The sequence below is a fragment of the Ranitomeya variabilis genome, chromosome 3 (genome assembly GCF_051348905.1).
Source record: "Ranitomeya variabilis isolate aRanVar5 chromosome 3, aRanVar5.hap1, whole genome shotgun sequence".
In the NCBI taxonomy this organism is placed as follows: Eukaryota; Metazoa; Chordata; class Amphibia; order Anura; family Dendrobatidae; genus Ranitomeya; species Ranitomeya variabilis.
In genome coordinates this window covers 105,947,144-105,973,132 of record NC_135234.1, presented here as the reverse complement: position 1 = coordinate 105,973,132, position 25,989 = coordinate 105,947,144, and the positions used below count along the sequence as shown (strand labels likewise).

Here is a 25,989-nt window from a genome sequence, read left to right as displayed (position 1 = left end):
TCTGGACCTCCCAGCGTCGTTTGCCATTCATAACGTGTTCCATAGGTCTTTGTTGCGGAGGTACGTGGTGCCTGTGGTTCCTTCTGTTGAGCCCCCTGCCCCGGTGCTGGTTGAGGGCGAATTGGAGTATGTGGTGGAGAAGATCTTGGATTCTCGTATTTCTAGATGGAGGCTTCAGTATTTGGTTAAGTGGAAGGGCTATGGTCAGGAGGATAATTCCTGGGTTGTCGCCTCTGATGTTCATGCGGCCGATTTGGTTCATGCCTTCCATGTGGCTCATCCTGATCGCCCTGGGGGTTTTGATGAGGGTTCGGTGACCCCTCCTCAAGGGGGGGTACTGTTGTGAACTCTGTTTTTGGGCTCCCTCTTGTGGTCACAAGTGGTACTGTGTGAGTGCTATCTTTGGGTTCCCACTGGTGGCTCTTTGTGTTATTCTGCAGGTCTGAGGCTGGATCAGCTGTCTCGTTATCTGTTAGCTGGTTTCCTATTTAGCCCACCTGGACTATCAGTTGTTGCCTGCTGTCGATGTATTCAGTGCTATTTTGATCTTTCCTGAATTCCTTCGTTATCAGTCTCGCCAAGAGAAGCTAAGTTTCTGTTTAGTTATTTTTTGCTCATCAGTGTTCAATATGTTTCTTGGTTATTTATTTGTCCTTGTCCAGCTTGCTAATATGTGATTTCCTTGCTTGCTGGTAGCTCTAGGGGGCTGAGTTTCTCCCCTCACACCGTTAGTTGGTGTGGGGGTTCTTGAACTCTCAGCGTGGATATTTTGTATAGGGTTTTTTACTGACCGCACAGTTCCCTGCCTGTCTTCTGCTATCTAGTATTAGTGGGCCTCATTTGCTGAATCTGTTTTCATTTCTACGTTTTGTATTTTCCCCTTACCTCACTGTTATTATTTGTTGGGGGCTTCCTATATCTTTGGGGTCATTTCTCTGAGGCAAGTGAGGTCTTACTTTCTCTATAGGGGTAGCAAGTTTCTCAGGCTGCGTCGAGACGTCCAGGAATTTAGGCACGTTCACCGGCTACCTTTAGTGTGTTTGGTTAGGAACAGGTTTTGCGGTCAGTCCAGTTACCACCTCCCTAGAGCTTGTTCTATGTTCAGTAACTTAGCTAGTCCTATCTGTGATCCTCAGCCATTAAGGATCATAACAGGAGCCATGTTGTGAACAGTGACTGTAGCCGCTCCATGCACACCCCCATGACTGAAAGCCAGCGGTTTCTGAGAGGAAATAAGTAGCAGAACTTTCAGGAAAGCAGTCGGACAGTATTGCAATGTGATATACCTGCAGCTCAATCCTATATCTGCAGGTAAACAGTGTTTTCCGAGGTGACAGGTTGCCTTTACAATCTCACAGGGATATATAAACAGTATAGCTGCAGGTGTCATGTGTGTAAGCTGGTGGGACACTGCTGAAATCCCTCATAATATTTGGAACAAACAGATGACTTTCTTTCCCGTGTCACACAGAGGCACAGCACAGTTTTTGGTTACAGGTCACAATAGTGGCACTAAATGCTTAGTGGTTACGATTCACACTTGGTCGGATGGTGTACTTGCTAGTTGAAGGACAAAAACTTCAACAACGAATAGAAAAGACTCTTATCCGGTCCAAGGAATGATGAAAAATGCCTCAAATCCCTCAGAGAATCAAGTCAACAGCTTGTTAGCGCTCGGCCAAATCTCTTGTGTGCTGTGTGTCTGAAGTGACAGCCAAGAGACCAGTGAAAGATATAGGTGGCAGTACCAATCAACAGCAAGGGTAAGGTAGGTGAAAATATGTATATTTTTTTTACATTAAGACAGCTTTAAACCCATTTTAAAAATAATAAAAAGTAGTGGACAGCCCATGTAGTGCTCTTTCACATGGGTCGAGGATAGGCCAAATGAACGTACCAAAGGACGCTCATTCGAGATGGTTGCATAAGCCTGCACAGCCATCAGAATGCAATCAAGCATCTTGCTTGCAGGCCTAAATATTATGGTTGCACATCCCTGTTTTACCCCTTAGTGACAGAGCCAATTTTGACCTTAATGACAGTTCAATTTTTACAATTCTGACCACTGTCACTTTATGAGGTCATAGCTCTGGAACGCTTCAATGGATCCAACTGATTCTGAGAGAGTTTTTCGTGACATATTGTACTTCATGTTATTGGTAAAATTTATTTCATATGACTTGCATTTATTTATGAAGAAAACGGAACTTCTGCAAAAATTTAGAAAATTTATCAACTTTCAAACTTTTAATTTTTGTGCCCTTAAATCAGAGAGTCATATCAGACAAAATACTTAATAAATAACATTTACCACATGTCTACTTTGCATCAGCACAATTTTGGAAACAATTTTTTTTGTTAAGAAGTTACAAGGATTAAGTTGACCAGCAATTTCTCATTTTTTGAACTTAATTTACAAAACCATTTTTTTAAGGGACCACCTCACATTTGAAGTGACTTTGGGGGGTCAATATGACATAAAATACTCAAAAGAGACACCATTCTAAATACTGCACCCTTCGAGGTGCGCAAAACCACATTCAAGAAGTTTATTAACCCTTCAGGTGCTTCACAACAACTAAAACAGTGTAGAAGGAAAAATTTACATTTCACTTTTTTCACAAACATTTACTTTAGACTCAAACTTTTTTATTTTCACAAGGGTATCAGGAGAAAATGGACCACAAAATGTATTGTGCAATTTCTCCTGAGTACGTCGATATGCATGGGAGGGCTCAGAAAGGAGGAAGCACCATTTGACTTTTTGAACGCAAAATTGGCTGGAATCAATGGCAGCGCCATGTCTCGTTTAGAGACCCTCTGATGTACCAAAACAGTGGAAACCCCCCAATTCTAACTCCAACCCTAACCCCAACACACCTCTAATCCCAAACTTAACCACAACCCTAACCCCAACACCACAACCCTAACCCCAACACCACAGCCATAACCCCAAGCCAACCCTAACCTCAACATAACCTTAACCCTAGCACAACCCTAACCCCAACACCATAACCCTAATCCCAACACCACAACCCTAACCCCAACACCACAGATATAACCCCAAACCAACCCTAACCCCAACATAACCCTAATCCTAGCACAACCCTAACACTAGCTATAACCCCAACCCTAACCGCATTTTTTAATTATTTTTACCTAACTAAGGGGGTGACAAAAGGGGGTTTGATTTACTATTTATTTTAATCACTATGATAGGGTCTATTACAGTGATAAAAATGAACCAATAGGAAAAATTTCCTATTGTTGCCTGGTACTGGCCGGAAGATCTCGGCGGGCGCACTGCGTATGTGCCCGCCATTTTCTTTCAGGAAAAAGAAGCGGAGGGCTGGGAGATGGAGCTGGAGGGTCAAGGGATGGCAAAGGTACTGGGGGGTCTCGAGGGACCCCTTTTCTCTCTCCTCTGGTATGCTAGATCGTATCAGAGGAGAGAAAAATTAATGGGAAATCTGACTCTGTTTTCCGCGATTGCCGTTATTTGGTGAATAACGGCAATCACAAGACTGGGGACAGTAAAAACAGTCCCGAATCATTTTCCAATGCTGGGGGCGCTACACTTTTATTTCTCAGCGCCGTTAAAAGGCGTATTGGCTGTCGTTAAGGCGTTAAACCAAAATCAGAAGGAGGGGATACAAACAATCCTATGAATAGTCATACAAACCCCCTCCAATTGTTGCTTGATTAAATTGGTCTTTGTCAAGTGCTGGTAATGTATAAACAATTACCACTACTTATGGTAAATGTATCTGACTGGGTAAAAGGACTCCTGCTCAGCTTACAGAAGGATGGTTAACATTCACTGTAAGGCTGGGGTCACACTTGCGAGTGCAATGCGAGAAACTCGCACAAGTCTCTCGCATCAATACCCTACGTAACCAGAGCGTTCAGGTGCATAGAAATGCATGCAGCTGCACACTCTGGTCCCGAGTGCCGGCGGCAGTGCCAGGAATTGATGCTTGAGACTCATGCTAGTTTCTCGCATTGTACTCGTAAGTGTGACCCCGGCCTAAAAGCTATTCTCCCACCATGAAAGACAAGATCCACCATCCCGGAAGAGTTAGACGTCCGGATAACTCGGATGAAGATCACAACACAGTGCTCGGTCAGACTGTCAGCTCTCCCGACCCACACTCTGGTCAGGAGAGTCGACGGCTAGTCTGAGCAATGCGTTGTGATCCTCGTCCGATTTATACGCATGTCTGACTTTTCCCATAGGCTCGATTCCGATGACTGCATGGTCTGTAGACAGACCACAAAGCACAGACCAAACATGGGTTGCCCTGATACACCCTAATGATGGACTGTCACTCCCTTGGTCCACTCAGTACCAGCATTGACTTCAACGTTTTAGGAAACACTTCTGTTTCTGGGAGTTTTTGGAAGAGTTTGTTTTTCCTGTAGTGTTCTTTGCAGCCTTTTGATTGGACAATCCCTAGTTTGGATAGATTTCTTTCAGGATCCTCTTCACAGAAGAGATATGTACTTTATTTTGTTTTTATTGTTTTTTCTTCCCTAAAGAAGTTCTTAGAAACCCCTAGTGGGAAAAAAATAATTGTATGTACAGAAAATGGATTTCGAATAGAAAAGAACTGAATGAGTTTTCCAAGAGTTTTTTTTAGCAGTTTTTGAGAGGGATTTTGGAAAGTATCAGCTTCTCAAAACTCCTCAAAAACTTTGTGTGACCATATCCTTTGCCCACATGTACACATTGAGAACTTAGTGAGCTTTTTTACCTCAGTATTTGTAAGCCAATACCAACTTCTTGTGTCTTCTCCATTGCACAGATATAGAAGAGGTCTTTTTTCACTATTAAAATTAGCTATTATTCGACCCCCTTCAATAAATAAGACATGCAAGGACTTTGTGGAACACGAAATGATCTAATACATGCGTGCCACAGAACCTTGAACAATATTAAACACTACTTAAAGCCACATTATTAGTTACTTCAGTCAGCACAATTGCGTGAATCACCTGCAGAATTCATATTCTCCTGCACCTCCTCATTCATTAGGCAACTGATTTAAATGCAGTTCTTTAATGTATAAGCAAAGGTCATCTATATGTTCCCTAAGTATGTAATTACAGTCACTAATACTGTGCTGGGATACATAGCAGAATTTCTGTTGAATAGCTAAAAAATTTTTCTTCGAGAAGCAGAAACGGGGCCTCAATATTAGAAACCAATTATATGTTCTGCATGAAATGGAGCAAAAGAAAACAGGATTTCCAGCTGTGGCTTTGGAAGACTCTAAGAATGTATTACAAAGGATATTTTGTTCCAGTACATACCAAAGTTACATCTGTGTTCCAGCCACCTAAACCATTTCTGTAACACCTGGCAAAACCTACACTTTCTAAGGCGGTGTTCACAATGCATCTGAGCCGCTGCCACATATTCAGCCAGAAATACTGGACAAAATAGCACAGCACGCCTCATATATACCATGATGAAAACCAGACAGATCCTATTATTGTGAATGGGCCGTCTGACACCACTGTAGCCCGGTCCTGCACTTCCATTAGTTTCATATTTCTTTTCCTATAATTCAAATATGGAAATAACAAAGCAGATGTGACCAGAGTCTATGGCCTTGATTCTACATTTGCGATTTTTAAAATGACTTTTCTCTTTTTCTTGTACTGTTCGTTGCTGTTCTTTTGCACCAAATTCTTCAAAATGTTGCATGCTAGTTAATTTTGCGCAAAATTTAAGATGGTGTTTATGTCTTCTAGCTTTTTTGTGCCTTTAAAACCAAAAAGTCACATGATCCAGTTTGTCTTCAAGTGTGAAAAATAAAAATGGACGGTGTACTCTCCTAGGGAACTGGAGTACAACTGCGCGAAAAGGGGCAACTGATGAATTAGGGTAAAACATCTGGATAAGTAAATATCCACATTGTTGAAACGAAAAAACAGAAAGAAAATAACTTAAAGGGGTTTTCCCACGTACAAAAGTTAATTTTATTCACTAGATCTTGGAATGAAAATAAGGTTTACAATATGAAGTGATTAAAAAAAATGTTCCTGTGCCGAGCTAATCTTATAAATGTGTCCCTGCTGTGTACTGTGTAATGGCTGTGTCTGACCGTGTAGGAACATGGTCTGATCGTACCACAGCTCCTTGGCGGGAGGGGGGGCCAAGAGAGTATATAGACATTATAGCATGGGATCACAGCTGATTCTTTTTGTGAGGTAAAACATTTCCCTGCCTGTTTTTAACCAATGTTTTACCTCAAAGAAAGAATCATCTGTGATCCCCTGCTGTCCTGTCTGTATACTCTTCTGCTTCCTCCCCTGCCCAGGAGCTGTGGTATGATCAGACCATGTTCCTGCACGGTCAGACACGGCGATTACACAGTACACAGCAGGGGCACATTTATAAGATTATCTCGGAACAGGAACATTTTCTTTTTAATCACATTCAATTGTGGAACTTATTTTTATTCCAAGATCTAGTGAATAAAATGGAACTTTTGTTCGTAGGAAAACACCTTGTATCTATGTGGCACACAGTGTCTTTGGATTCCACCAAGAATCCGCCTGACAAAATACTGCAAAGCGCCCACTTAAGGTGAACATGTTGCACAGCAATGTCACTGAGACACTGCTGTGTACATGCTCCATCTTATGTAAGTTCTTTTAACTGCTTCAGGGAACTGAAAAGGTAAAAAAAAAAAAGTGGCATGCTTATTCCTTAGCGGAAGTCGCATGGGTCACTTGACTGTTTTCCAAAAGTTGCTTCGCCTGGAAAAACTCCTGTTTTTTTGCCTAGTGCTGTGCGTTTTGCACATTTTTTCTTTGAACCCAATATATTATGCTACTTGGCCTTTTTTGATGTATATTTTATATGTCCTCTCCTGTTTTATTTTATTTTTCGCTTTGTGGGTGGAGTTTATTGATTCCATATGTTTTCAGCTGATTCCTCAATTACGACTTTTTAAAAAGTAGCTAAATTTGATGCAACTCTACTCCAGTCCCCCCTGCTGTAAATTTCTTCAACAGTCACATGTTTTTCGACATTTTGAAAAGTTGCAACTTTTTTTGCTTACAAATTGCAAAATATTATTGACAGGAAATTTAATTTTACTTTATGCTAAATTCATGAACCACCTGAGCCATTTTGATTAATTTGGTGCAATAAATGTCAGCAAATACCACGGGATAAAAAAAAAGAAAAGTTACTTAAGAGACACAAATGATGAATCAGGGTGTTTATTTCAAAATCCCAGACAAAGAAAAAACTTGTCAATAAAATGTTAAATGGAGGGAAAAAAGGAAAACACAAAATAGACCTACAGTGGGGAAAATAAGTATTTGATACTCTGCCGATTTTGCAAGTTTTCCCACCTACAAAGAATGGAGAGGTCTGTAGTTTTTATCATAGGTACCACTTCAACTGTGAGAGACAGTATCTAAAAAAATCCAAAAAATCATATTGTATGATTTAGAAAAAATTAAATTGCATTTTATTGCAAGAAATAAGTATATGATCACCTACCAACCAGCAAGAATTCTTGCTCTCACAGACCTGTTTTTCTTTAGGAAACCCTCCTACTCTGCACTCATTACCTGTATTAATTGCACCTGTTTGAACTTGTTACCTGTATAAAAGACACATGTCCACACACTCAATCACTCTCCAACCTCTCCACCATGGCCTAGACCAAAGAGCTGTCTAAGGACACCAGGGACAAAATTGTTGCTCCTTGTTGTGAGAGAGGTAGCTGTTGTCCGATTGATCAATGCAACAAAGATGAGTCTCCAGAGATTTTTCTCCAGTTAATGATTTTTAAAATGCAATGTCAATACATTTGCATAGGTTGAATTTATATTTCAGGAAATATTATTATTATTATTATTATTCATTTATATAGCACCATTAATTCCATGGTGCTGTACATGAGAAAGGGGTTACATACATATACTTCCAATAGAAGTTTGTGATCACAGCTTAGGACGGTGCCATATGGAGCCCCCATACAGTGGCACACAGACTGCCTCTGGCTCTGTAGTACCGAGCTGTGTCTAATACCCCTTATGCCTGCAAAGCACAGAGAAGAGATATATGCAGCGTTTTCATGCAAAATGCTTTATAGTTTCCTGTACCAAAGACAAGACCTGACCATTCCTGACAGCTGAAAATCTAGAGGGACCATTTTCAAAAGTCCAGCACTGCAGAGAATTCTCAAGCAGTTTCTCACCGTGTTCCTGTTGAAGCCTGACAAGCAGCTTCTGGATAAAAAAAAATCTACAATTTCTATATATTTTGCAAAACCAGCATGTGGAAAGGTTTACATGGCAGCAGCCCATGTGATGTTTTACTCTGAGATGCTGAAGACTTCAAATTGTAATTCTGGCTCTTGTGAGATGAAGAGAATGAGACATGAGCCACATGGAGAACATGCCAAGTTTATGGATAAAGTCAAGTAGATTCCTATATTAGTAAATAGGTAGTTTATAGGTTCTATCCCATCTAGAGCTGTAACATATTTTGCTTAGGTTACACTTACTCATCTCTGTGACCCGTCCTATTGCTGTCTGCCAGACATCGCATTCACCCATAGAGTATCATTGAGAGGCTCAATGATACTCTATGGGTGAATGCATGATACTCTATGGGTGAATGCATGATACTCTATGGGTGAATGCATGATACTCTATGGGTGAAAGCATGATACTCTATGGGTGAAAGCATGATACTCTATGGGTGAAAGCATGATACTCTATGGGCGAATGCATGATACTCTATGGGCGAATGCATGATACTCTATGGGTGAATGTATGATACTCTATGGATGAATGCATGATACTCTATGGGTAAATGCATGATACTCTATGGGCGAATGCATGATACTCTATGGGCGAATGCATGATACTCTATGGGTGAATGCATGATACTCTATGGGTGAATGCATGATACTCTATGGATGAATGCATGATACTCTATGGGTAAATGCATGATACTCTATGGGTGAATGCATGATACTCTATGGTTGAATGCATGATACTCTATGGGTGAATGTATGATACTCTATGGGTGAATGCATGATACTCTTTGAGTGAATGCATGATACTGTATGGGTGAATGTATGATACTCTATGGGTGAATGCATGATACTCTATGGGTGAATGCATGATACTCTACTATGGGTGAATGCATGATACTCTAAGGGTGAATGTATGATACTCTAAGGGTGAATGCATGATACTCTATGGGTGAATGCATGATACTCTATGGGTGAAGGGATGATACTCTATGGGTGAATGTATGATACTCTTTGGGTGAATGCATGACACTCTTTGGGTGAATGCATGATACTGTATGGGTGAATGTATGATACTTTATGGGTGAATGCATGATACTCTTTGGGTGAATGCATGATACTCTTTGGGTGAATGCATGATACTCTTTGGGTGAATGCATGATACTCTTTGGGTGAATGCATGATACTCTATGGTGAATGCATGATACTCTATGGTGAATGCATGATACTCTTTGGGTGAATGTATGATACTCTATGGGTGAATACATGATACTCTATGGGCGAATGCATGATACTCTATGGGTGAATGCATGATACTCTATGGGTGAATGCGTTGTCTGCCATACACACATCATGACTCTCCTATTCTCACAAGTTTTTTTTTAGATCAGAATCGGTCATTAAAGTCTGTGAGAATACATGAGCCATGCATGACTAGGAAGATAGACTTTATACATCAGGGGTCCATTTGAGTTTCTGCTGTTTTTAATTGGTACATCGTTAATGCACCACTCCAATGTTTATTTTATATTACCGCTTGGGTGGTGCTTCCAACCTAAGGTCCCTGCCCCTAGTCTTATACTTCCCTGCTGCCATCTTCCCCTTCTATCACTTCTATCGGTCTCCGGCAATGTTTGATCTGCCGGCCGCTCCAGTGTCTGATGGACTGGAACGAATTGGAGGTCACAGCTCAATACAAGTCTATGAGAGTCTCGTTATTGCTCCCATTGACTTGTATTGAGAGATTGTGGTGTAACTGCTGGTCAGTCAGAAGATGCGATCACAAGATGGAGCTGCGAAACCGGAGCAACGCCCCAAAAAAAAGGTACAGAAACCGGAGGGTGAATATAAGACCGGGGGAGGGGAAATTACATTAGAGGTACCAGTCCAGCACTAACATGAAAAAAAAATGCTGGAGTAGTATTTTAAGAGTCAATGGATAAAAAAAAAGCCCAGCCTCTTTGCTTCAGTGAAAAAAGGGGAATGATGCAAAGAGAATGTAACTAGGATGACGCCTGAGAAAAAAATCAGTCTGTTTCTCTTGGATGTGTGAATCCAGCCTAAGGGCAGGTGCAGACAAGTGCGATCTGACAAAACATCGGATTGCGCTCAGACCAATGTTAGTCTATGTACGATTTTTTCCTTGGACAGAGTCTTCATGCACACGTTTGATCCAATATTCAAATTGCCCTCAGCCATGCAAGTCAATGAGTGCATGTGAAACATGGGACTGCACTCAGATGACATCTGAATGCAATCCGATTTCCATGCACTGACACAATAGAGAAGATGGAGAATTTTTTTTCTCCATCTTCTCTTCATCCGAGAGAAACATATCCACTCTGATCAAACTGTGTCATTTGTATAATCGTCCCAATCCTCTCTATCCCTGCCCTAAAAGTGATAAGATGGGCCAATATGAAGGTAATTGGAACAACCAATCAAAAGTTTACAAGATGTGCAATAAGTTTCTCTTCGATAATGTTGTAAAGCTCTGTGAAATAAATGGTGCTATATAAGTGAGTGAAATGAAACAATATATATATAATAAATGCTCTCCATTGTATTTGTCCATTCTAGCGCATAATATAACAATTCCCTATGTCTGTATGCAGCTTTTTATAATGGACATTATCAGTGCTGGGCTCATACTATTGACCAGGCTATGATTTACAATATTGGAGTATTTTTTACAGCATATCCCATAATACACACCTCTGAAATCCCACTGAGCCAAATACCTCCCTTTTAAAGGAGGCGGGAGAATGTAAAAAGTACGTGGCAAACAAGGAATGATAAAACCAATATGTCAAGATGTGGCAGAGCTCAGTTGCATTTAACTCTTTGTTCGCCTTCAGCATTTAGAATCGGGGATTATGTGGCAGGTTGCCTTACAGTTCTGGGTAAATCCGCAGATCACTGATGGGTGTGAAATAAGAACCGCGGCTCTGTCACATCTGCACAATGGATAAAGCAGGGTTAGATGATATTAAACTCTGCCTGCAGGACATGCTATCATCTATGTTCTCAGTCATAAGTAGAGAATCACGTCACCGCAATATTTACAGGAGTTTGTAAAATACTAAAACTATAGACAAATAATCATAGAAATGTAACAGATCTGCATAAATCTAAAGCACAATCCTAGAAGTGAGGGCAATGTTATTGTGCATGGTTAAAGGGATGAGAGCAGACAAGAAATTATTTTTAAAAAATGTTTTAAAAGTTACATTTTATGATAACAAAAAATGACAATAATTACATCCTGAGCTCCTTTATCCAATCAGAGGGGGTACTGACACCCCGATGACCCCACTATGTACTTTGGCGCAAGTAGGTGATGAGAATAATCAAACTTTTGCCATTGTGCTGCCTGTAACCTTCCCATGTGCAGGCCTCAGGGAATGATGCCACTCATACCTTAGTAAGGATGCTGCCTCTTGGGACAGGCTGCCTAGGGCTTCCTCCCACCCCCAGGTGGCTTCTCTGTGGATCTGGAACTAGGGAAGACCCTTAGTCGCCTCTTTATCTAGGCTTTAGATCACTGAGTACATGAGGTGGAGTTAAGGGCGGCTCTAAAAGACAGCACAGCTGGACTGCAGCCTCCTGGGATGGGAGGGGGGATTCATTGTATATGGCATTCCTGTAGGGTAGCACAAAGCCCACGCACAGATGTGGAATCTGCGGGCGGGGGGTCTATCATCTACAGACAGATATTAGGAAGTGTATGCATCTCATCACCTGCAAGTATATCCATCAGCTACAGACATATACTCTCATATTGCCATACAAAACCTATATGAGGCACAGACTGATAGAATGAGAGTGAATAAGTGGTAGCACAGCTCCACCACATGTGCCCAGCAGAAATACAACCTGGCATATATCCTATATACAGCATCCCTACCCAGTGCAGCATCCGGCCATTAACACCAATGATCGATGCATTCATTATAATCTTTGGATTAACGCAGACGATACCAATCAATAAAGCCACGGACACTGTGGAATCGCTCCTCTCCACTGATGATGATTTCCATCTGACTTTGTTTTTTATGTGTGGAAACAATGGTAATAAATCTCTTTTATTCCAAAATATATTCATTAATTATTGTGTTATCACGATATGTAATTGTATATATCATTTATATTCCCAGAGCAGCGTTGCATGGCCTATAAGTCTCCCTACACAAGCTCTCTGCAAGGAGAAATGTTTCCCATTACACCCCTTAACCGAATCAGATCTCTTGCTTTGCACTGATGAGGGGCAAATATGCCGAAACGTGTCTGCAAATGCAGTGTCTGATTTGGCTTTTTATCTGAAGTCATGTGGCAGGGCTCATTAAGGGGTCGATATTGACTTTTAAGATTGCTACTCTTAATAGGTGGCGCTAAAGTTCGGGTTCTCTCCCTGTCTGAAGAGGCTATTGTAATATGGATATAATTTTTAATTTATTACTGTGTATTATTTATGACCTAACTATCACATTATCTGGTTCTCCTCCTACCTCTCTGACCGCTCCTTCACTGTATTTTTTACCGGCTCCTGTTCCTCTCCTCGTCCCCTTACTATCGGGGTTCCGCAGGGCTCAGTCCTAGGCCCCCTCCTCTTCTCTCTATACACGGCCCCTATTGGACAAACAATCAGCAGATTTGGGTTCCAGTACCATCTCTATGCTGATGACACCCAATTATACACTTCTTCCCCTGTCATCACCCCTACCCTAATTCAAAATACCAAGGATTGTCTGTCTGCTGTCTCTAACATCATGTCCTCCCTCTACCTGAAACTAAATCTCTCCAGAACGGAACTTCTTGTGTTTCTCCCTTCTACTAACCTCACTCTACCCAACATTGAAATTACCCTGGAGGGTTCAACCATAACTCCCAAGCAGCATGCCCGCTGTCTTGGGGTCATATTCAACACCGAACTTTCCTTTACTCCCTATATCCGATCACCCACTTGCTCTTGTCACCTGCATCTTAAAAACATCTCCAGAATCCGACCTTTTCTCACCATTGAAACTGCTAAGACTCTTACTGTTGCTCTTATTCATTCTCGTCTGGACTACTAGAACTCTCTCCTGATCAGTCTCCCTCTTACCAAACTTTCTCCTCTCCAATCCATCTTGAATGCTGCAGCTGGAGTCATATTTCTGTCCAGCCGCTTCACCATCTTGTGCCAGTCATTACACTGGCTACCCATTCGCTACAGGGTCCAGTATAAAATCATCTCTCTCACCCACAAAGCTCTCCACAGTTCTGCACCGCCTTATATCTCCTCTCTCATCTCTGTATATCACCCTACACGTGCCCTCCGTTCTACAAATGACCTAAGACTAACATCCCCCATAATCCAAACCTCGCACCTCCGTCTCCAAGACTTCTCTCGTGCTGCACCAGCTCTCTGGAATGCACTTCCCCAGACGATCAGGCTGATACCTAGCCCCGACCTATTCAAGCGCGCTCTAAAAACCCATCTCTTCAAACAAGCCTACCACATCAACTACTCAGTAAACTAACTTTGCCCTGTTCCCTCCTTCCAAATATTACTCTGAATCTGCACCCTACTATTCATCTGTCTCCACACCCTCCGTGCACATGATAACTACACTTCATACTTGACTATTGCACTTAAACACACGGGCTGATGACCGGATCATGCAGCTTTATATGAAAATCCCTATTTATTATAATTGCCAGACCTGAAATAACAAGCACTTTTCACCTATTGTGTCCCCCCCCATTTCCTTGTAGATTGTAAGCTTGCGAGCAGGGTCCTCACTCCTAATGTCACTGTTTAAATTGTCTTAACTCGTACCGAATTTATTGTTTGTACATGTCCCCGCTTAATTGTAAAGTGCTGCGGAATATGTTGGCGCTATATAAATAAAAATTATTATAATTATTATTATATCTGTAAATATTCGTACGCAGGGACCTTTTGGATTCCTTGTGGCTTTGAGGCCTAAATGACAACTCTTCTCACCCTCACTATAGCCTCTTGCCTCAAGTTATCGGGCAGTACAGGGGGCTCACTACACAGTGAGTGCTCTGTAATCACTCCCCTGGGCTTTGATTGACAGCCGGCTCTGCAGTGTGTGCGCTGCTTATGCAGCGCCCCAGGGTACTGGTCGTTGCAGTAATGTCATTCTCCTCTAGGGGAGATGATGTTACGTTTGGAGGCAATAAAGGAGATCTCACTAACAGGTAACACCAACAAACAACACATTTCATACTCCAGTCCACCAGGGGGAGCTATGCTCCTATTTATTAGGGCACTCTTCACAATTAGGAAAAACTGGTGGTCTGGATAGGCAGCTGCTAGCTGAGCTTTGCTCAGTTAGTTGGTCCCTGACAGGGGTGGGATCCTGTCAGAGGCCTAGACAGAAAGACGGAGCTGCACCTGCCCCACGTGCGGCAGCTTCCAGAAAGAGACATAAACAGAGAACTGTATTGTAAAGCGTGAGGAGAAGTCATAGCAAAAGGAGAGGAAACCAGAAGGAGTTCTGCCCTACACAGGCTGCCTCCTTCTGAGGCGCAGGATCCTGGTTAGCCGGAACACCGAGGGAGCAACAGTCCTTTATGCCTTGCTCCAGAGGCCGGCAGGACAGCTAATTCCACATTACCTGCCCGCCCTATACCCAGGAGGCAAGGTGGCACCCACGAGAGGCTGGGGCGTGATAGAGTCCCTGTAAAAAGCCTCATGCCACTGGTCATACGGGTTTGTTCTATCCTACCTGGGGGACAGAGAGAGACATAACATCTAGAACATCTACAACAGTTGTGAGGACCTTATGAGAGGCTCAGCAGGGAGGTACTACAACACCCAGGCGCTAGAGGAAGGCTACTGATTTCCACCTGGATAAGGGGATTCTGGATTTGCCTCCAAACTGGCCGGACCCTGCCTGCCCTGTGATCTGGTGCTCTGGACTGTGGATGCTGAAGCCTTCAGTAAAGGTAAAGAGACAGCAACCATGTGTCCTCGTTCTTCACTGCGCCTCACACCATCCACCATCTACACACTGGGAAGCCCTGGGGACACACTTCACCTGTGGGAAGGTATACCATCTAGCTGCCATAACATCACCCCAGCGGACTTCTTAAAGCAGCGTCGGTCACCCTGAACAAATACCACAGGTGGCGTCACGAACACTTCCCCTTTAAACACCTTTCCCCCCTTTTACAACGGACCTCCCGAGGGCCACGGACCAGGTCAGCCACCGTGACATCCCCCCGAGAACCGAAGGACCTGGTACCGAGTACCCCACTACCCACGGGGGCGCTCCACTTATGTGTACAGATCAGGCTATCAATCAAAGTGCTTGGGAGGTTACCTCTCCCTGCTCCACTCTTATGACTGTGACATTAATCTACAGGTCCTTCTCAAAAAATTAGCATATAGTGTTAAATTTCATTATTTACCATAATGTAATGATTACAATTAAACTTTCATATACTATAGATTCATTATCCACCAACTGAAATTTGTCAGGTCTTTTATTGTTTTAATACTGATGATTTTGGCATACAACTCCTGATAACCCAAAAAACCTGTCTCAATAAATTAGCATATCAAGAAAAGGTTCTCTAAATGACCTATTACCCTAATCTTCTGAATCAACTAATTAACTCTAAACACATGCAAAAGATACCTGAGGCTTTTAAAAACTCCCTGCCTGGTTCATTACTCAAAACCCCCATCATGGGTAAGACTAGCGACCTGACAGATGTCAAGAAGGCCATCATTGACACCCTCAAGCAAGAGGGTAAGACCCAGAAAGAAATTTCTCAACAAATAGGCTGTTCCCAGAGTGCTGTATCAAGGCACCTCAATGGTAAGTCTGTTGGAAGGAAACAATGTGGCAGAAAACGCTGTACAACGAGAAGAGGTGACCGGACCCTGAGGAAGATTGTGGAGAAGGACCGATTCCAGACCTTGGGGAACCTGAGGAAGCAGTGGACGGAGTCTGGTGTGGAAACATCCAGAGCCACCGTGCACAGGCGTGTGCAGGAAATGGGCTACAGGTGCCGCATTCCCCAGGTAAAGCCACTTTTGAACCATAAACAGCGGCAGAAGCGCCTGACCTGGGCTACAGAGAAGCAGCACTGGACTGTTGCTAAGTGGTCCCAAGTACTTTTTTCTGATGAAAGCAAATTTTGCATGTCATTCGGAAATCAAGGTGCCAGAGTCTGGAGGAAGACTGGGGAGAAGGAAATGCCAAAATGCCTGAAGTCCAGTGTCAAGTACCCAGTCAGTGATGGTGTGGGGTGCCATGTCAGCTGCTGGTGTTGGTCCACTGTGTTTCATCAAGGGCAGGGTCAATGCAGCTAGCTATCAGGAGATTTTGGAGCACTTCATGCTTCCATCGGCTGAAATGCTTTATGGAGATGAAGATTTCATTTTTCAGCACGACCTGGCACCTGCTCACAGTGCCAAAACCACTGGTAAATGGTTTACTGACCATGGTATTACTGTGCTCAATTGGCCTGCCAACTCTCCTGACCTGAACCCCATAGAGAATCTGTGGGATATTGTGAAGAGAAAGTTGAGAGACGCAAGACCCAACACTCTGGATGAGCTTAAGGCCGCTATTGAAGCATCCTGGGCCTCCATAACATCTCAGCAGTGTCACAGGCTGATTGCCTCCATGCCACGCCGCATTGAAGCAGTCATTTCTGCCAAAGGATTCCCGACAAAGTATTGAGTGCATAACTGAACATTATTATTTGATGGTTTTTTTGTTTGGTATTAAAAAACACTTTTATTTGATTGGTCGGGTGAAATATGCTAATTTATTGAGACAGGTTTTTTGGGTTATCAGGAGTTGTATGCCAAAATCATCAGTATTAAAACAATAAAAGACCTGACAAATTTCAGTTGGTGGATAATGAATCTATAGTATATGAAAGTTTAATTGTAATCATTACATTATGGTAAATAATGAAATTTAACACTATATGCTAATTTTTTGAGAAGGACCTGTAGTTGTTGCAGGGAGGATATAAGTTCATTTTCTCCCTGTAGCCACTCATCCAGTAAGGAGACCATTTTAATGCTATTTACCTGCAGATTAACCCTATATCTGCAGGTAAATATCCTTTTTTGGACCTCGCAGGTTCCCTTTAAGTTCCCTCTCTGGTGTTCATTACAGGGAGATAACACGGAAATGTTTACATTCTTATACCCTTTGGTCCATATATGCTGACCCTCCGCTGCAGAGGGTGGAAGGGTTTATTTGTATTTTGCATGTCCTTATAGGTGGTCTCTATGAGAGACTAAACCTGTGGTGGCTGGGAGAAATGTCCGTCTATAATCAACTAAGGCACTAAGAGCCGAATATCAGTATTTGGGTCTTGAGTATGTGAGAAATGTGGGTGCTGGCTATGCTGTGATATGCGAGCACTTGCGTTACATGTCTGTACCTATTTAACCTTTTAGGTTTGGATGTTGAGTAAAGATTATCTTTTCCTATTAATGCGACTGTGCAGTATTTCGGTGCACTAACTGTATACAGAGCAGTAATGGTGGAGTAAAAGCTGCCGCACGGCTAATATCGCATTCAGCATTTACATGTATATATTTACATGTAGTTTCAGCAATGTGCAACATTATTAACCATTACTAACCCATCAGGCTGGTCATGAATGTAAGTTAGCGGTCTCTCTCAATCTTTACCCCTAGACGTGGTGATCGGTAGATCATGTATATTTCTCACAATGACACAGTGATATACACTTGGGCTTCTTAAGATCCAACAAGTCAGATCCTTCTTTTCTTCCATTGGCAGTTTGCAAGGAACAATCAGGTTGCCTTATACACATGAAATGGCTGGTAGATCCTGCCAAAATTTGCCATTATTACTATATTGTGTGTAAAGTGGGGCTAGTCACCATCGATGTTACAACTTATAGGGTCACCCTGAGTTAGGCTGCCGTCACACTAGCAGTATTTGGTCAGTATTTTACATCAGTGTTTGTAAGCCAAAACCAGGAGTGGAACAAATGGAGGAAAAGTATAATAGAAACATATGCACCACTTCTGTATTTATCACCCACTCCTGGTTTTGGCTTCCAAATACTGAAGTAAAATACTGACCAAATACTGCTAGTGTGACGGCAGCCTTATAGTTCCTTATAGAGTATATGGACAGCGATGTTCTGATGGGACGTCCCTTTTAATCCATAGAATAGATTTACGATAGCAGAAAATTCGCTAGTGTAAAGGAAAATATTTTGAAAGCTCCTTGTAGATGGTGTTTACAAGGGTTCCTTTATAAGAATGATTGCAGACCTTGGTAATCATCAAGTTTATTTTCTTCGCAAGAAAGCACAAGCACTGTATCGCAATAAACACTTGAATACTGCAAAACTTAAAAGAGTTTTTACACCTTGAGGAAAGTGGATCCCACTAAAATACCTGAAATAACAAAGGTAGCCTTCACAAGCTGCTGAGCTAGTGGTTGGCTACAGTGGTGGTGTAAGCTGTCAACTTAACGTCAACGCTGCATCCAAAGAGACCGGACCAAGGGTGGGTAGCCAACGCTGGACCCATGGAGGGTGAGTACCTGCTGTGTTTGTTATATTAGCTACAGCATCTGGGTTTCACTTTCCTGAAAGTGGACAACCCTTTTAACTTTCTGATGACTTTAGAACAGTCATCTACCGGGGCCAAGAGATACTCCACTAGTCTAGTGTCATACTGCTGTGATGCAGTATAGCGCAACCTCCACCAGAGGGAGCTTGAGAGGGAAGTAAGACTGCGTACACAGAGAAGCACCACAGAGCAGCAGCACAGGCGCCACCAAGTGGCGAGAGAGTGGTCAGACAAGCTGAGTCAAAAAACAGGCAGAAGTACTGAAGGGATCAGAAGTACACGTGGTCAGGAACAAGCCAGGAGGTTCAGCAATGGTCAGGAGCAGATAAGACAAAGTCAGAAGCAAGTCCAAATACAAGCCAAGTCAGAAACCAGAGAATCAAACAGGGAAACGCTGGGAAAAGGGCAGACAGAGGGAGTCAACAGTCACGGAGCAAGTCAGGGATCACAGCAGGACAAATCAAGGGCTACCAGAGTCAGGTTCACACGCCGAAGGCAGAATTATAGCTGACACCACCAGCAGGATGCATAGGAGCTAAATAGCAAACCTGAACCCAGAATGAGGCAAAGTTAACCCTTGACATGATCCGCCCAGAAAAAGGGCAGACAGGATTAAACCCTGGAACGGATCATGACATCCAGGAAGGTTTCTTCTCTAACCCCACTTTTCTTTCACGGGTCTGCAGCGCCCCAGAGTCCTGGTCGTTGCAGTACTGTTGCTCCGCCGCTAAGGGGGGCTATGGTACGTCTGATGGCACTGAAGGAGTTCATCTGACCAGGTATCACAGACACCAATACATTTCACAGTCTGGCCTCCAGGGGGAGCTAAGGGTTCTATTTAGTAGGCCACTCCTCACAATCTGGTAAAACTGGGGGTTAGGCAGGAAGTTAGAGAGAAAGCTGACTGGGTTGGAACCAGGCAACACCTTGTGGCAGAGGGTGTTGTAGGGGAAGATTCGGAGGGGTCCCTGTCAGGGGTGGGATCCTGACAGAGGCCTAGCAACCAGAGGGAACGTTACGGGACCGCGCCTGCACGATATAGCGGCGGTACCCCAAGAAAGGACAAGAAGCGAGGTTTATTGTGCTGAGTGAGAAACGAGATCAATGCAACAAGGAGAATACCAGTAGGAGTCGTGCTGTAAGACGAGGCAACATCCTATTGAGGCGCATAACCGGTGGCCGGAACGCCGAGAAAGTATAGAGCTCCAAGCCAAACTTCAAACCTACGGCAGGACAGTCAGTTACAGGCGGGCTGTCTCACCCAGACCCAGGAAGACACAGGGGGGTAACAAGAGGAGTGGGACGACGCTGGAGTCCCGGAAGAGCTCCGAGCCTCCCCGTCATACGGGTGCGTCCTAATCGTAAGATCAGGGGGACGTAGAGGGAGAACATCAGAATCGAGTTGTGAGGGAACACGAGAAACAGACACAACAGTTGTGGGGACTAGGGTTGAGCGACCTTGACCTTTTTAGGGTCAAGTCATGTTTTGTGAAACCCGACTTTTTGAAAAGTTGAGTCAGGCGAAATCGGCCGATTACTGCGAAAAGTCGAGGATCGGCCGGAACACGAAACCCTATGCACGTCAATTGGGAATATTTATTTATTTATTTTTTTCCCTCTCCCTCTCCCTCTCTCTCTCTCTCTCTCTCCTCCGTCCCATATTCCCCCTCCGTCCCAGCACAGAAAATCTCGTGTTACACATTGCAAATCCCTACTGCGCACAAGCGATAAAATGATGATAGCCGTGCACGCCCCTAACCCCTATGTCATCACTCTGCCCACACTCCTTCATTGGCTGAAAAAATGGCGCTAAACGCGTCATTCGAAACGCGACTTTGGCGCCAAGATCGCGTACCGCATGGCCGACCCCACACAGGGATCGGGTCGGGTTTCATGAGACGCCGACTTTGCCAAAAGTCGGCGACTTATGAAAATGAACGATCCGTTTCGCTCAACCCTAGTGGGGACTATCCCGTAAGCACAGCAGGGGAGGACCACAACACACAAGCGCAGGAAGGTAGGCACAGATTTCCACCTGCAAAGGGAACTCTGGAGGTGCCATCGGATCGGCCGGACTTGCGCAGCCTGGTTAACCGTATTCCAGATTGAGGGCTCAGAAGCCTTCAGTAAAGAGGTAAAGAGACTGCAACCTGGTGTCCTCGTTATTTACTGCAGCCTGCACTGCACCACTACAACATCAACACCATCTCGCACACCCTTTCATTGGGCACCCCTCAGCAGGGTCACGGACCGGGTCTAGCCACCGTGACAACCCCAGAGCAGAGACTCAGAGGCCCGGTACCGGGTACCCCTCGGCCCTGCGGCAGTGGGGGCGCTGCAATTTTGGCGTCACGAACAGGATCTACTTAAGCCTTAAGAATCAGGTCATGTGTGCCTTGGAACTGTGATTTATTATACTTGGACTGTGACTTATTGCAAAGACTGTGCTGTGCCACTTGCCGCCAAAATCCGCCGCCATTACAGCGCTGAGGAGAGCGCAGGAGAAGAAGAGGGGCGTGGAGTGGGCGTAGACGAGCTGGAGAGCACAAAAGACAATGGCCGCCCAGTCTAAATATTTCTGCACAGTGAGGACGTGTCCGTCAGCAGCCGAGATCCGCCTCCTAATCCTCAATGGAGGGCGGAGACAACGAAAACAAAACCGCCCACGAAGGAGAGAGCGGGAAAAGGATCAGGAAGCGACCCACGTGGAGGACGCCATGGCCAGCAGCTCGGAACCCGAACGTGGGGTGGAAGCAGAAGACTCCCCCAACTACCCGGACAAGCACCGCAGCCAATTCTCCACGGACAGCGCTGATCTCTTGCAGGCGGAGATGGGAGACCTGATCCACCAGCTCCTTCAGCTGAATGTGAAGACCCAGGCTCCGCACCAGGTAGCGCCGGAAGAAAGTTCTCTGACCTCGGATCTTGCACCACTAACGGAGTTGCTGCTGAGGCCCTCGCCGACACCGCCAGCGGAGCCCGCCGCAGAGGAAGAGCCTGCGTTGACCGGTGAGTCCGCCGACCCCGTCCCGCTGGCAGAGGGCTTGTTAGTCGGCCCCGTTGCAGCACCCCCTCTCCCTGGGACCCATAGACTCCAGCGCCTGTTACCATGGGAGGAGACAACGGGTATGGAGCACCTCCTGAAAGCCCCGATTCTGCCAACTACCCTGCTGTGTGAAGCCCATGCAGAGCGCACAGTATGCCGCTGGGTGAACCCAGGATCCAACCTCATGGGGTTCCCCGGGGTGAAGACACGGGAAGGGGAGATGGTGCAGGCCCTGAGCTGGGAGGAATACCAGACCCAGCTGGAACAGCAGTGGGATTAAAAGGAAAAGGAGTACCAGGCCGGGCTGGAGGCCCACCATCAAAAAGACCTGGCGGTCAAGGACCGGGCCCGCAAGGACCCCGCCGCTCACCAGGCCCTGCGCAGGCAGGGCACCATCACCACTTTCAAGCTCCGCGGAGGCTGGGGCTTCATTAAAGAGCCGGGTCTGTATGCAGGGGTGTTTGTCAATCGAAGGGATGTGGAGTCTCATCTCAGAGACGGCCACCCAGACCGGGATCTCTACCCGGGGGACGAAGTCAGTTACACCAGGCACTTTGGGGAGAAGGGGTGGTTTGCCCTGAATGTCCACAAGAGGCAGAACCCTGTGACACCCCCGATTAAGGTGCCAGTGAAGATGACCCCTGTAGCGAAGGTGCCCCCTTGTGGTCAGCCCATGATCGTTACTAGGACCACCGAGGTCACCCCGACGTGCACTATGGTCAAGACCACGACATGCAGCATCGTCACCACAACCACCCTCGTGGCCAAGGAGGCACCTCTTCCGGTGGGTGGTGCTCGTGCTGCTCCAGAACTGAAGACAGTGGGTACGCAGACCCCCAGATGGGACAACACCTCCCCTTATGCAGTACCAGGCGGTGCGCAATACCCTAGGGGGTTGCCTCCGCCGGTGCTGCCTCCTGAGTGGTTCAAGTAACTATCCTAACGCACTACAAGAAGACTAAGTAAGCAAAAATGCTTTATTGATTGTAAATAGTTTATTGTTTTTCTGCTGCTTTGCTAAAACCCGTCCAGGGTTAACTCTTAAAGGGATCCCTTTGTTGACCCGGGATCCCTATTGTTTTTTGTTTGTTTTCTACTTTTGCTCAGTTATCAAAAGACTGCTGAATCATGGACGGTGAATGATTCACAAACTGATGTTGTAAATAGTTTGCACCTTCTTAAAGGTGCTCTCTACTGGTTTTACATAAAGAAAGGACACTTTGTGAAGATACTGTTTTTGAAAACATTACCGGAGTCCTTATTGCGAACAGACTTGCAGCTTGAGAAGTTGCACTACCTCATAGAGACTTGGTCCCCTCTTAAAGGGGATGTTCATTGATAGTACTTAGAGAATGATGATGCTCTAAAAGGAAAAGTAATAATGCTGATATGTGAAAGTTAAATGTAGCTAACTAGTTGATTGTAAGAAATGTTTAATGATGTTGATAGAAGAACGAGGACAGGAAGTGAACCCGTACGGGGTTAGTTAGTGAGTCCTCCTAGGAGCCATACAGAGATGGCTCAGTGATCTTGAACTGAAAGAAAAATGATATGTTCTATACTGTGTATAGTAGTGGAAGGACAGTAGGCCCGGGCGGAAAGGGGCGGTCCTGTACAGAAAGGAGAGGCAGTAGGTCTGGAGCAGTTAGGAGAGGCGGTCCTGCAGATTTAAAGAAGGAGAATGCATAAAAGTTGTTCAGCCTTATAATGTGTTATAAGAAGGTCTTTAGTGGATCCAGCGAGTACGTCCTTAAAGGCAATGTTAAATTATTGTTCACAAATTTTGCACTTAGTAGAATACCCGGTTGGGTAAAAGAAGTTATTTATAGTATGTTAATTAAAGTATTTAACCATGTTTGTAACGTTCAAGTGTCCTCAGCTCCCATAAAGGGAAGCTCTGTTAAAAAGTTTACTTGCACTTGCATTTTCAAAATTGTATGTCTTTTTGCTGACATGTATTGTTGTTTTCTTCCCAGTCCAGGAGTACTGGATTTAACCGGGGGGGAGTGCAGCGCCCCAGAGTCCTGGTCGTTGCAGTACTGTTGCTCCGCCGCTAAGGGGGGCTATGGTACGTCTGATGGCACTGAAGGAGTTCATCTGACCAGGTATCACAGACACCAATACATTTCACAGTCTCAGTCTGGCCTCCAGGGGGAGCTAAGGGTTCTATTTAGTAGGCCACTCCTCACAATCTGGTAAAACTGGGGGTTAGGCAGGAAGTTAGAGAGAAAGCTGACTGGGTTGGAACCAGGCAACACCTTGTGGCAGAGGGTGTTGTAGGGGAAGATTCGGAGGGGTCCCTGTCAGGGGTGGGATCCTGACAGAGGCCTAGCAACCAGAGGGAACGTTACGGGACCGCGCCTGGACGATATAGCGGCGGTACCTGTTATGATCCTAGTGGTAGAGGATCTCAGGAGTTCCAGCTAAGTCCGCAAACACAAAAACCAGCTCATAGGGAAGTGGTAACTTGGCTGACTGCATATCTGATCCTGGCACAACAACTAGAAGTAGCCGGGGAACGTACCTACGTTGATTTTAGATGTCTCGCACCAGCCGGAGAACTAACTAACCCTTTCAGAGAAAATAAGACCTCACTTGCCTCCAGAGAAAAGACCCCAAAGTAATTATACAAGCCCCCAACAAATAATAACGGTAAGGTAAGAAGAAAAGACAAACGTAAGAATGAACTAGATTTAGCAAAGAGAGGCCCACTAATTAATAGCAGAAAATAGGAAGAGGACTTATGCGGTCATCAAAAAACCCTATAAAAATATTCACGCTGAAGATCCAAGAACCCCCGCACCGACTAACGGTGTGGGGGGAGAATATCAGCCCCCTAGAGCTTCCAGCAAAAACAGAAATCACATATTGAACAAGCTGGAACAAAATAAGAGCAAATGCAAAAGGACAAAAATAAGAAAGCAGAACTTAGCTTATCTTGCAAAACTCAGGGACCAGGAGTCAGGAGGAAAACAGACATAGACTGATTACATCGATTCCAGGCACTAGACTGAGTTTCCAGGAAGTCTAAATAGGAACACCCAAGGCCTAACGAACCAGGTGGGTACCAACCTGGGGAAGGATAATCCAAGTGCCATACCGCTAGTGACCACAAGAGGGAGCCAACAAATATAGTTCACAACAGTACCCCCCCTTTAAGGAGGGGTCACCGAACCCTCACCAAGACCACCAGGGCGATCAGGATGAGCAGCGTGAAAGGCACGAACCAAATCGGCCGCATGAACATCAGAGGCGGCCACCCAGGAATTATCCTCCTGACCATAGCCCTTCCATTTGACCAGATACTGAAGCCTCCGTCTAGAGAGACGAGAATCTAAGATCTTCTCCACCACTACTCCAACTCGCCCTCAACCAACACCGGAGCAGGAGGCTCAACAGCAGGAACCATAGGCACAACGTACCGCCGTAACAAAGACCTATGGAACACATTGTGAATGGCAAACGACACAGGAAGATCCAAACGAAAAGACACCGGATTAAGGACTTCCAAAATTTTATAAGGACCAATAAAGCGAGGTTTAAACTTAGGAGAGGAAACCTTCAGAGGGACAAACCGAGAAGACAACCAAACCAAATCCCCAACACGAAGTCGGGGACCCACACCGCGGCGGCGGTTGGCAAAACGCTGAGCCTTCTCCTGTGACAACTTTAAGTTGTCCACCACATGATTCCAAATCCACTGCAACCTATCCACCACGGAATCCACCCCAGGACAGTCAGAAGGTTCAACATGACCCGATAAAAAACGCGGATGAAAACCAGAGTTGCAGAAAAATGGCGAAACCAAAGTAGCGGAACTAGCCCGATTATTGAGGGCAAACTCAGCCAGTGGCAAGAAGGTCACCCAATCATCCTGATCCGCAGAAACAAAACATCTCAAATAAGCCTCCAGCGTCTGATTAGTTCGCTCCGTTTGGCCATTAGTCTGAGGATGAAAGGCAGATGAAAATGACAAATCAATGCCCATCTTAGCACAAAAAGATCGCCAGAATCTGGACACAAACTGGGATCCTCTGTCAGACACGATATTCTCAGGA

At 44.7% G+C, this 25,989-nt stretch overlaps 1 protein-coding gene across 1 annotated transcript in view; it reads right to left on the bottom strand.

Annotated features, from left to right (window-relative positions):
* The window catches only part of SERPINF1 (serpin family F member 1), an 88,733-nt gene extending 76,890 nt beyond the window's left edge, over positions 1 to 11,843 (bottom strand). Inside the window, exon 1 of the mRNA XM_077294481.1 lies at positions 11,709 to 11,843. The gene's annotated coding sequence lies outside the window, so the exon portion shown is untranslated. The remainder of the gene's footprint in view (positions 1 to 11,708) is intronic.
* Between the last annotated feature and the right edge of the window lie 14,146 nt (positions 11,844 to 25,989).